Source organism: Amphiura filiformis, chromosome 10, assembly GCF_039555335.1.
Source record: "Amphiura filiformis chromosome 10, Afil_fr2py, whole genome shotgun sequence".
Taxonomy (NCBI): domain Eukaryota; kingdom Metazoa; phylum Echinodermata; class Ophiuroidea; order Amphilepidida; family Amphiuridae; genus Amphiura; species Amphiura filiformis.
The window spans coordinates 10,457,846-10,471,061 of record NC_092637.1 but is presented as its reverse complement, the minus strand read 5'-3'; the positions used below and the strand labels follow the sequence as shown (position 1 = coordinate 10,471,061).

At 36.8% G+C, this 13,216-nt stretch overlaps 1 protein-coding gene across 2 annotated transcripts in view; it reads right to left on the bottom strand.

Annotated features, from left to right (window-relative positions):
- The window catches only part of LOC140162483 (uncharacterized), a 52,919-nt gene that overhangs the window by 17,470 nt on the left and 22,233 nt on the right, over positions 1–13,216 (bottom strand). Inside the window, exon 1 of one of the 2 annotated variants that reach the window (XM_072185724.1) lies at positions 5,545–5,740. The exons of the other annotated variant lie outside the window; for it this stretch is intronic. The gene's annotated coding sequence lies outside the window, so the exon portion shown is untranslated. Of the gene's footprint in view, positions 1–5,544; positions 5,741–13,216 lie in introns of those variants that run through there. 2 annotated transcript variants of the gene reach the window in all.

Below are 13,216 nucleotides of genomic sequence, written 5' to 3'. Positions count from 1 at the left end.
TTTACCTGCTGATAAGCTTAACCCATCACCTAAAGATCATAAAAATGACAAATGCCCCTCAGTACCAGAGTTTTTGGATACACAATCATAAAATGTGACGTCATTGAGTTTATATCAGGCCCAAAAAACGACATAATTTTTTGGGCAATTTCACTCTTTTGGGCATTGATTTCCAAGAGTTTGATACACAGACTCCAAAACTGCATTTCTAGAAGCACAATTGATGTCTCTAAACACTTAACAAATCAACTTAAAGTGTTTACCTTCTCTAAGCTACTTTTTGTTAAAATGAAAACAGGTGTCCCATATTACCTGCTGTCCCATATTACCTGCACCTACCCTAGCATGTACATGGTGCTATACGCACGTCCCAGGCACAACGCCTTGACGTTGCCACCAGTTTCTCTGGTTTCTCATTTCCTCAAGATCCAGGCCTCAAGATCGTATCCCTTCGAGACATCTTGTTCCCTTGATGCAAATGGGCCCTCAAGATATTCTTGTTCCTCGAGATATCATTATTGTTTAATATATCTCAATCGATAGGGCGTGCGACTGATAGGTTGCGGGTTTGAAGGGGGCCATACTGTACGAGTGGTCACCGGCAACCTGTAAAGAACTATCTCAAAGGCTCTAAATGATTATAGAGGAAACACCGGGGATGACTTGATATCTTGAGGAAATGAGATAATATCTCGAGCCCGATCTCGAGGGAATGAGATTTTATGCTGGCGGATTTAATCTTGAAGGAATGTCTTAATTATGATTGAGGGAACATCTCGAGGAAACATGATATTATTGATTCGGGGATATTATCATGAGGGAACGACATATCTTCAGGGAACGCAGTCAAGATATCTCGAAGCAACAAGATACTATTACAGAGGAACGATAAAACAAAAATTTTCATGTCATGTCTGATGATGCTAAATTAGGCAGAAATACTGAAAATCATCACCATGATAACTTTTTAGATCATGAATACAGATATTGCAAGAAAAACACCCCAATGATTCACTCTATTCTTCATCAGAATATTTCCTTTCATTTAATAGACAACTATCAAGAGAGAGAGAGAGAGAGAAACAAACACATGTATGTACATAAAACGGAAAAGCTTAGGGTAGATGTTTCGGAAAATTTATTTCTACAATTACTATGGTAAAGCTTAAACCCGTACTTGAGTAGGCCACTTTACGGTGGATTTAACTCGGCAAGGCATAATTATATAAGGTAAGCCTTCGTGGCTTTATCCTCCACATCCACACAATGTCATTCACTATAAAACGAAAATAATTACGCTATTAAAACAGTGAAAAACATGCAAAGAACGACGCGATCGACGACAGTTTGGCCAGTGTCATGGTAGTGGAATTCGACAGGTTTCGCTGTACGGTGATCGTCCGGGTGATCAAAATTCTGGCGTCAATTTTGCTTAATTTTACAACTTTTGGACTTGGCGTACCCAAGAATATTAATTGGTATACTGTTTTCTATTTTACTTTAGTATTATGAAACATTTAATTACTACTGAGTGCGTGTAGGCCTATTCTGCTGATGTTTCTGAATGCCGATTGACATGGTTTTGCGAATTTCCGTTCGTGCACTATCATGTACTAAGTTGTCAAATTTGGCCGGAATTTTCAGCAATAATCATAACAAAATATTGCCAATAATATGATATTCATATAATTGTTGACATACCATTGTTTTATCCCTGTAGCAGTGTGATAAAACCTTCTTTTTACGTATGCTAGAGAAAAAGTCTCTACGTATACTTATCATTGGGGCGAGTTGTCCGGGGCGAGTTGTCCGTTGGGGCGAGTTGTCCGTTGGGGCGAGTTGTAATTGGGGCGAGTCATCTGGCATTCTCCATGTCTCATGATGGAAGGGCCTTTTGATGACCAATGATCAAAGTCTATTCGGGCCTTCCCGGAGTCCTTCTTTCTTAAATTTCTTGGTGACAAGTTCAAAATCGAATCCTTCCCCTTATTTCTTAAGTTTCTCCTAGTATTAATTTAGTGTGCCGAAACTGAACTGTCAAGAGCCGGGGCCAAGAGATAAAACCATATAGTGTAGGCCTTCGATCGTTTTACATAATACGTTTCAACCCTGATCATGCTGATTTTTTGGCATTGTAATGTTTTAACATGTCCATACATTGCAATCAAATTCATTATGTTTGTAAGACATCGGAGCTACCCTGGGAAAAAATTTCAAACAAATGGAAACATTTTGTGCAATAAATGTGTTTATTGATATACGAGCTGTGATTTAATTTGAAACTTCACGTAACTCGTTATTTTCCCCAGATTTGGAAGATGTAGGTTGTTTGGCTTTATATACAGGTATGATTCGTTTTAAACTTCATATAACTCGTTATTTTTCCTACATCCTATTAACACGCGCACCGCGTCTTCTCTATCAAATACCATACATGATTTCATTTTAAACTTCATATAAATCATTATTTTGCCCCGAATTTTGCCTGTTCATGTGCGCACCGTCTACGAATGGGTCTTCCCTATCTAGGCTTATCAAACACCCAGATTTGGAAGCTCGGATTACTCGGATCCATGTCGTTTGCATGATCAGGCTGGGCAGGCCCGTACGCAGGATTTGGGGGGGGTGCTGATCTTGAAAAGGGGGCTTTTTTCCCAAAAAGGGGGGGCGATTTTGTGAAAAGTGGACTTTTCCCTCAAATTTGGACCTTTCTTGACCAAAAAACCTTAAAAAACCTGATTTTTTTGCTTGCTACGCTCGCAAATTCGGTAATTTTGGGACTTTTTGTATACTTTTGCAAATTTGGGAGGTGCGGTCGCACCCCCCACCCCCCTGCGTACGGGCCTGAGGCTGGGCATACACACAATTAACACTTGTCTAAAATAATTCCTTCCTTGTTTCTATTATTATAATTATTATCTTTCTTTTATTTATCATGTGTATACCTTCTTGTATATTATACATAATGCACATCATATTTCTTTACTGATTTCTAACAAACACAACCGTCAAACAAAAACAAAAAATTCAAATTCGGATTTATGCGCGCAAAAGTAACATTTTCAATTTCCGCGCTTGATTCTTCGAGATGTGTTCATGAAGGGATGTGTATGGAGTGTTAGCGGGAGTGTTAGGTGGGGTGTGTATGCGGGAGTGGACGTAGAGAGAACAAATAAACAAACCAAAGTCATTATAGAATTATAGGAGAAAGAAAACAAAACACAGATTCCAGATTCAGTTTTATGCGCGCAAAAGTAACATTTTCCATTTTCGCGCTCATAAGGTGCAATAAATAGGTGTAGGATCCAAAAAAGAGGTCTTTCGAGGGCAGTTGCTAACAAATGAGGCCTTTCGAGGAAGACCCCAAAAAAAAAAAAAGAAAAAGAAAAAAAAAAAAGAGTTCTTTCTGGGCCATATTCTAAAACTTGATGGTCTTGGGAGGAAATATTCCTTGGGAGCTAGTCTTTTGCGTGAGAACAATAAGAAAATGATGGGTCTTTGGATGTGTAGGCCTATAAGGGAGCACGTTAATACTAATAATATTTGACAAAGAATAACCCAAAATTAAAATTTTACCGAAATCGTATTTAGTATTAACCAGTTTTGCAAACATTTGCAACTTTTTCTTCTTCGCGTGCCTCCGATAGGCCTACGTCGCAAGCACAAAACATGGCCCGTATAATTCTCGGGGTCTTAATCAAACTGAGAGCATACTTGACCCGGGACTTGTCAAGCAATCGATCGTACATCAGTGTGTATGCTGTGTGTATGCCATGCGGCGCGCATGGGCCCGGCCTTGTCAAGGAAGGTACATCGGTGTATTCTGGCATTTTTGCGTGCTTGGATCATGGTACCATTGATTGAACATAATCACACCCGGCGTTTTCGTGTATGGTAGCTAATGAATATCCGCCGTTAACACGCGGTGCAAAATGGGGCATAAGTCACTGCACAGCCTCCCACAAAATATCTCAAAGCTGCATGCTGCTGGCGTTTGTTTTGCTAGTTGTGCGCATTTGTCTTTGAAAAATTTATTTTTCCCTTAATTGTTTCATTAGGCTATGTCAAAGAAGATCTTCTCTGATTTAATATCTTTTATAGGACTGCAAGTTTTAAAAGTTTTGAACATATCTAACTTTATTTTAAGTGAGTTTGAGCCGGTAAAATGAATGATTCGGTTAATTAAATAAAAATACACAAAACTCGCAAGCGCTTTTTTGGCCATATTATATAAATTATTAGGCCATACTGGCCATAATTAATTTAACACTAAAAAGTATGAACTTATATGAAGTAAACATAATTTGTAAAATAAAATAACACATATAATAGGGCCTAATTGATTCTTTTGTTCATGAAAACATATCTGTAAAAGTAAAATACATAAGGATTTAACATAAAAATACATTTATAAGGCCTAAATTTCGGACATATTAAATTAATTATTGTTCGTGAAAATATAATCTAATATAATGTAAAAAAGTGATGACGATGATGGGAAACTTGGAATCAACTTTCATTACCCTTATGATTTTGTATCATAATTCAATGGCTTTCCTTCGTCTTCGTGTGCATGGTACGGACTTACAAGCACAAAACATGTTTTAACACGGCCCGCAATTACAATTTCTTTGTTGCGCACACTACCCGTCCTCCAACACGCTGGCAAGTAAAGACTTCCGCGAAATCGCCGGGTATGACATGGGTAAATCAATGGCACTGTCACCGCAGCACGCAACGTATCCAGTTATATTCCATTTCCGGGCCATTCCGTGGTTTGGCTGGCAGTCACGCAGGGGACTTGTCAAGCAATCGTCGGCAGCAAATACCCGCGGTGTAAAAAGGGGCGAAACGCACAGCACAGGCCCTGCTCGCTGAAAATGGCCAAAATTTATTTTAAACACTTTATCACGTTATCAAGTTATTAAAAGTAGGCTGAAAGTTTTAACAATCAATGGTATTAAAAGAATTAAGACTGCCATATTTTTTTTTAATTATCTTCATAAAATTCACGTATAACACACTTTAACACGAAGTTATCAAATGATTAAAATGCATGTTGAAAAAATGCATACACATATTAAAATATTTAAAAAATATTGTTATAATCACATCAGCACGGTGTGTTAAAACCGAACATAATCTACACGGGACCCGGGACCGGGACAGGACGGTAGGGGCCTCAATTTATAAAACACACACACACACACACAAATTTGTTGAATATTCCCGTGCATTCATTGGAACGAATCCTTGATCGTATAGTCTGCTACCAACAAAGGAACACACGACCCCTCCGGTCACATCGATCGTCATGATACATCCACAACCGCCATTGCAATGCATTGCATTGCATAGGGGGCGAGATGGCACGTAGGCGAGATGCCGTGTAGGCGAAGTTGCGTGTGGGCGAGGTGTCCTGTTTCCAATTGAACAGACAGTAGTATTTTTCCTGACACGGGAAGACATGCAATTTTCATTCTTCATGATCTTGAAGATTGCACGCATTCCCGTGTTAATCATCACGGTTATTGAAAATGTTACCTGGAATTACACAAAATATGCTTGGTTTGACTTGGTGCCGTTGAAATGATACATCACTAGCGGAAAATTGTAGTTACGAGATGTTAAAATGATTGACAATTTTGGATTGCTCATGTCCGCCTGATGTCCGTAGCTCTATGGGACAGCCTGTGGTACAAAAAAAAGCGCCCCTTTGCTCATGGACGCACACCACTAAATAAATGTCCTATTGAAATACAATACAGTTTATCGGAATGTCAGACGACTCGACCTCCGGACTACTCGACTTCTGACAACTCGACCTCCGTGACAGCTCGACCACGGACAAGTCGACCTTCCCGAGAACTCGAGCTTTATATTCACCGTGCACTTGATGCATTCATCGCCGATGGATGACTTGCTGATCGTGCATTTCATTTTAAATTACATCATGTTTAAAGATTTGCTTGCTCCATGTCATTAATATTTATGATGTGATGATTAGACCTACTATGGGTTTATTTCCTATGGTTTTATTGTCAATTATTTTAGTGATACTAGTATTAGGCCTATATCCAGACTTTTATTACAATATATCCCGGTACAAAATTCCAACGTAGTCGTATATGGGCCTACAAAAACATGTGAAAACACTCAATTTTTGAAGTTGTTTCTTTCTTATCTCTCCCGGGTTATTATAAACTGGTATGTTATCTGATTGATTGATTGATTGATTTATTTATTTATTTATTTATTTATTTATTTATTTATTTATTTATTTATTTATTTATTTATTTATTTATTTATTTATTTATTTATTTATTCCTATGTGTGAAGTCTTGTTTGTTTGTTTTTTGGCTAATGGGGCTGATGTTCTGTTTGCGCATATCAAGTGAATATTATTATTATGATCATGGAATGTACTTCAATACATGTCACTATTATTGTGGTTTTATTGTTAATTATTTTACTACAGTGATATTAGCCGGGACTATAATTAGAATGGTTAAGAAGTCACAATGAAGAACTTTATTAGTTTCTTTGCTTATTTTTCTCTTTCTTGCTGTTACCCTTATGTATTTAATGCATTATGTATTTATTATGTCATGTTTTATTATTATTATGTTTGTTTATTTATTATTGCAATTTTATTTATTTCATTTAGTTAATTAGCAATTAATTATTTTTATTATTATTTACTTAGTTGTTTATCTAACATTTAGTATATTTCAACATTGCGTGAGGAATTATTTATGGTATATTGACGATAGGTTATAATAATAAATTATTATAAAAGATAATAGCTTGAAATAGCTCTGCGTAGGAAAGGGATGGGATATCTTGGAAATATTTTGGTATTGTCAACTTGATAAGGTGATTAGCGCAATGTCACATTGTACAATAGAACAATAGCCGAATGGCTAGGATATTGAATTCTTTGGTATTAATCATTGACTAGGCCTAGTGTGCTATTATTTATCAATGGAATCTTTAAGTATAATCAGATTCTAATCATCGATACCAAGTTGAAAAGTTATAACAGTATGAAGAATAGTTTGGATTTCAGATTATTTCCAGCTTCAGAGCACAATAAGCAAATTAATATTAATTAAAAAAACTCACAAGCATGATAGGCATATCATAAAAAAGTCAAAAACAGAGGGAAACAGGACAATAATTAATTTATATTTCTGAAATTTAGGCCTTGATATTTATGATTATAATAGTTGTAAATGTAGAAATCTACGTTTCAGATACATTGATTACAGTATGTATTTATTATTATGTTAAATTCCTTCTATACTTAAAGTTATGTTAAAAATAATTAACTAATTTCTCCAAGACAAATGCGCACACAGCGAAACAAACGCGAGCAGCAGCTTGGAGATATTATACTATTTTTGCTCCGGGATTTTTGGGGTACATTCGGCACCCACGTTTTGCACCGCGGGTATTTCAGTGCTGCCGAAAGCGCCGGGTGAGACAGGGGTTGAATCAACGGCACTGCAACCGAGTACGCTGACAGAACGTACCCGGACGTACGATCGATTACTTGAGTCCCCGGGCCCCTCGGCTGCGTGTCTGCATAAACTGGTATGTTCTCATCACTATAACAGCCTGGGGAATTACGAGTCTATTACGGGCCGTTTGCCCGTGTCTTGTGCCGTGTCTTTGTGCTTGCGACGTATCCAGATATGTTTGTTTAATTTAGGGCCTATTATTGCAATTTATTTATTTATTTCATTTATTTAATTAGCAATTAATTAATTAATTTTATTATTATTTACTTACTTGTTTATCTAACATTTGGTATATTTCAACATTGCGTGAGGAATTATATTGACGATAGGTTAAAATAATAAAATTATTATAAAAGATAATAGCTTGAAATAGCTCTGCGTAGGAAAGGGATGGGATATCTTGGAAATATTTTGGTATTGTCAACTTGATAAGGTGATTAGCGCAATGTCACATTGTATAATACTAGGAACAATAGCCGAATGGTTAGGATATTGAATTCTTTGGTATTAAACATTAACTAGTGTGCTATTATTTATCAATGGAATCTATAAATATAATCAGATTCTAATCATCGATACCAAGTTGAAGAAAAGTTATAACAAGAATAGTTTGGATTTCAGATTATTTCCAGCTTCAGATCAGAGCACAATAAGCAAATTAATATTAATTTTAAAAACTCACAGACACGATAGCGCATGATAGGCATATCATAAAAAATGCAAAACAGGGAAACAGGGCAATAATTAATTTACATTTCTGAAATTTAGGCCTTGATATTTATGATTATAATAGTTGTAAATGTAGAAATCTACGTTTCAGTTACATTGATTACAGTATGTATTTATCATTATGTTAAATTCCTTCTGTACTTAATAAAGTTATGATAACATAATTAACTAATTTCTCCAAGCGCACAGCGAAACAAACGCGAGCAGCAGCTTGGAGATATTACTATTTTTGCTCCGGGATTTTTGGGGTACATTCGGCACCCACGGCGGCACCGCGGGTATTTCAGTGCTGCCGAAGGCGCCGGGTGAGACAGGGGTTGAATCAACGGCACTGCAACCGAGCACGCAGAGGTGACAGAACGGACCCGGACGTAAGATCGATTGCTTGAGTCCCCGGACCCCTCGGATGCGTGACTGCATAACCTGGTATGTTCTCATCACTATATAACCGCCTGGGGAATTACAAGTCTATTACGGGCCGTTTACCCGTGTCTTGTGCTTGCGACGTATCCGGACTATGTAGGGAAGACAGTTGAACTTGACATTTTGTTTCCAAAAAAAAAGGTTAAATCAACTTTGAACAGCTGCTTTCTGTTACTTTTTCTTGTATAATTTTAAATTTTCTTAAGTTTAATCAGCCTACTGAATTCTCTAATTGATTTAGCACGTTGCATTTTACTATGCCATATCATCTGCTTTGGATGATTGTAAAAAGAAATAGACGGCTTTCCTTCCCGGCTTTCCTACTCAAATCATTGTTATAAATACTAGCGGGATACCCGCGCTTCGCGCGGGTCCCCGCTAGATGAGTAAATGGGAGCGATCACTATAACAGGAAGAATTACTGAACAGGTAGAATCATTGAAAAGGTACATTTTATTTATCTAAATCTGTCTCTTCTTACATTTTCTTTTTTAGTTTCTTCTGCTTAGCTTGTGATTTTCCGTTTCCATATTATTTATTTATTTATTTGATTCTGTTCTCATTATTTTAGCTTTTTTTCTTACATTTCCTGATTAGTTTCTTTCCCTCTTTGTTTCGTTCCCGTTTCATTTAGTTACTTTAACCCGTTGGCCTATTAGGCCTACTCATACCTTTTTTGTCCTCATTTTAATTTAATTTTTCTTTATAGTACCGCTTCATGTTGTTTATACAACACACATCTTTTTCCCGTATTTATTACGTCCTCTCATAGCGTGTCTATGTCTGCGGACGTGTTCACTATGTTTACCCGTTACCATAATCCCGTGACCCGTCCATATGTACCTTTTTGTCCTTTATTTTTCCTTCTTTCCGTATTATCATGTCCACTGGTGTCTGGCTCGCAGTCGCGTGGCTCTGCGCCGTTTACGCGCCCATTGGCGTAGTGCGCGTTACGCACGAGGCGCCGACGCGATGCCGGCCAGCTGCAGTGACGCGTAGGCCGACAACCGATTTTCATAACAAAAAACCCGTTTTTACCCATATTTTCACTGTTTTTGCAGCCAATTCTTGACCGTTTTCAACCAAATAAAGTTTAAACACGTTCCCGTATATTCATCGATCTCCCGTATGAATTTGGCGACATTTGGATCGAAACTGACGGAGCCTTTATATACGCATACCCAGATAGATAGATAGATACAACATTCCCCTATTTTATATCTGTTGTTCGAACTTGTCAACTGCTGTACAGGAATTAATTAACCACATTTTACACTAGCCATTCGATATAATCAGTTTTGGAAACAAACTCTTCAATATTATTATAGTTAGGCTATTCAAAATTCTTGTATTTCCATGATGAGAGTAATGAAAGGTGATTGAAAATGTCCCGTCACCCGCCCTTATCACTGGCCAAAACTTTTTATTATGTTCATGAAAATGTCAATAGATTATCATGGAAATTTAAAAAAAAATCATTATCAATCTGTTGCAAAATAAGGTGGTAAACATTAATTTGTATCCCTTGTCTGACATTGTTTAAATGACTTCGATTGGGACTTCATTTGGATAGAACCTCATTTTCCAACTCCCCAGGGGAATGGTTACCGTTAAGTATTCAAATAGAAATAAAGGGAAGTGAGTCTTTTGGTTAAAAGGATGGTTCAACATCATCGGACGTATAACTATAAATGCCAACAACGTAGATAAACTTGATTGATAGTAAGTTTAATGATAGATATATCCTAATCCTATGGGATAAATCTTAAAAGGGTCAGGCTAAACAAGTGTTCCCTATAATACATCAGTAAAATTTGTGTAATAAACTGAAATAAATTTATAAAGAATCTGTCTTGTCATATCTATTTTTATAACAAAATGACCACTTCCTATAGGCCTAACCTATAACTTCCAAATCTGGGTGTTTAATGTACCTAGATTTGGAAGACATGTGTTTAGGCCCTACTTCAGTACTTTATTCATGTATGTCGCACACAGGTATCGACACTTAACTGATAATGAATTGTTTCACCCATTTGCAAATTCAAATAAGTTGTTACAGGCATGCTTTGTCACATTCGTTCAAATGATATTTTTCAGAAGTTCCCCAATCAGGGATTTCCCTTCTAGCAAAGGAGTACCAGCGGAGCACCTAACGCACTGTTGTGGATAATGCATGCAACACCATCGAATTCGTTCTTCTCTCTTTGGGTTCACGTGTTTATCCTGCAGGCATGATGTAGCCTATATCATATCTTTATTTCATTAAAAACTGAAAGTTTCAACATGTTTCAACATATGCAACCAAAAGACCTAAGTTTTAGATTCTGCCCTCAAAAGAACTCATTTTTAGATTTTCCCTCGAAACGGGTCCCATTTTTAAGAATCTGCCACTGAAAGACCGCAACTTTTTAGGATCTTAAAGGAACCGAATGTTTTAGCATCTGCCCACAAAAGGCCCCCATTTTGTTAACATTTTCCCCGAAAGAAGTGGCATAACCAGTGGGGGCCAAAATTCGGGAGTTTTTCAACTTTATACACTTTTTCAATCATTGGAAGTCTTTTTCAATCCGAAATTCAACTTTTTCAACTTTTGTGAAATTTTCAAATTTATCAAATATTAAAAGTAGGCCTTTTCAACTTTTTTCAAATGTTCTATATCAAGTTTATAGGGCCGTCGCGCCGCAAAATGCTATTTCAGTAGATAGTGAAATAAACAAACAAAACAAACACGAAATATCAAAATACTAAACGTTTTTCCTAATAGGCCTACATTCTGCCAAATGTGTGCATTAATTTTTAGTAGAACAGCGTAATAACATAAAACATCAACAATCCCCGTTCATATCTTAAACGTATTGAAGCGATGTCAAATAAAACACAAATCTCGTACTCCGTCCCCTCCCCCCCCCATGCCAACGCGCCATGCTATGCATGGGTTACGTTGCCCACCAACGTGCCTGATGTTGAAGCGATAGAAATTAAGTCTTATACTCCGTTGCCCACCAACGTACCCCAGACTATGCGTGCATGCATGGGTTCCATTGCCCACCAACGTGCATTATGTTAAACGTGTCAAAATTAACACAAGTGCAGTGCTCCGTTGCCCACCAACGTGCTGTTAAACGTGTTGAAGCCTGTGAAATTAACTCAAGTCCCCACATACTCCGTTGCCCACCAAGGTACATATGTTAAGCACATGCTTACCTATGTTAAACATGTGATGAGGCGAATTGAAATTAACACAAGTCTCATACATGATGACAATAAACACGTACATAATACTAATGTATTAATGAACTTCTGTATTTTATAGACCCGCGCGCCGCGCCGTAAATGTTATGCTCAATTTCAGAGCATAAATTATAATAAATAAATAAATAAATAAATAAATAAATAAATAATATAAGCAAGTCAATATTAATAGCGAAGCTTAAATCAAACCCAATGGAAAATACTGGTACATTGCTAAAATATTATTTCTTGGTACTGAAATCATTTTTATTTCATGTCAAAATTTGTATAGTCCTAAGACAATTTATCCATCCATTCCAATATAAAGAAGTTTTAATTAATTGTGTTTTAATAAATGCTCCGCATGGTGGTAAGAGCTGTATTTAATTCGTACACAAGAACAAGAACATTCACATAATTTCATGACTTTTCTGTAGAAATACGCGGTCTGATCATGATTCTGTATCTGAATTTTCTAATGATATTTACTCTCCACGAAAACTACTAGTTTCCTTTTTATCTGACTCTTTATTAAATTATAGATTCCATTGATCATGTTCATTGATAACAAATACCTGACATTCATTGATTTTATATAATACCATTCTGCTATTGTAGGTAAGTGACAATGCGTTAATCACCTTATCAAGTGGTCAATACAAAAATATTGCCATACCGTATCTCTCTATGCAGAGTTCTTATGATCTTGATAATCATGTCTTGTTATATGGAATATTAATTCATATTACGATATTATTTCACACAAAACATTTAAATGTAGGCCTACTAATTATGTTAGCTACTCAACAAAGTAATAATGATAAATAACAACAACAACTTCGTGCATGCATTTATCACTTTTCATGAATGCACCAAGTGCACGGCGATTCTGGAGGTCGACTTGTCAGGGAGGTCGACTTGTCAGGGAGGTCGAGTTGTCCGTGGTCGAGTAGTCCGTGGTCGAGTAGTCCGGAGGTCGAGTCGTCCTGATACCGTTTATCGCCTCCTGTTGAATGAAGTGCAAAAAGTATCTTATTTTTCACCCATGCAGTTCGAACTTCTTTGGATCCCTATTTTACTAGCGATAAAAAAAGAAATGACACTGTTTAAGATGTTGGCCGCTGATTCCAAAGATAAAGAAAACCAAAAGTAAAAAAAAGCCGGCTGAAATCGGTGGCGCTGTTCATGGTGTTCGTATCTCCCAAGTCTGTCTTCAAAAATCAAGTTTAAAGAATAATGTTATCTTTATTCAAGACATTGGTGAGATCAACATATTAAAATATTGTTACATGGGGTACTAGAAAAAC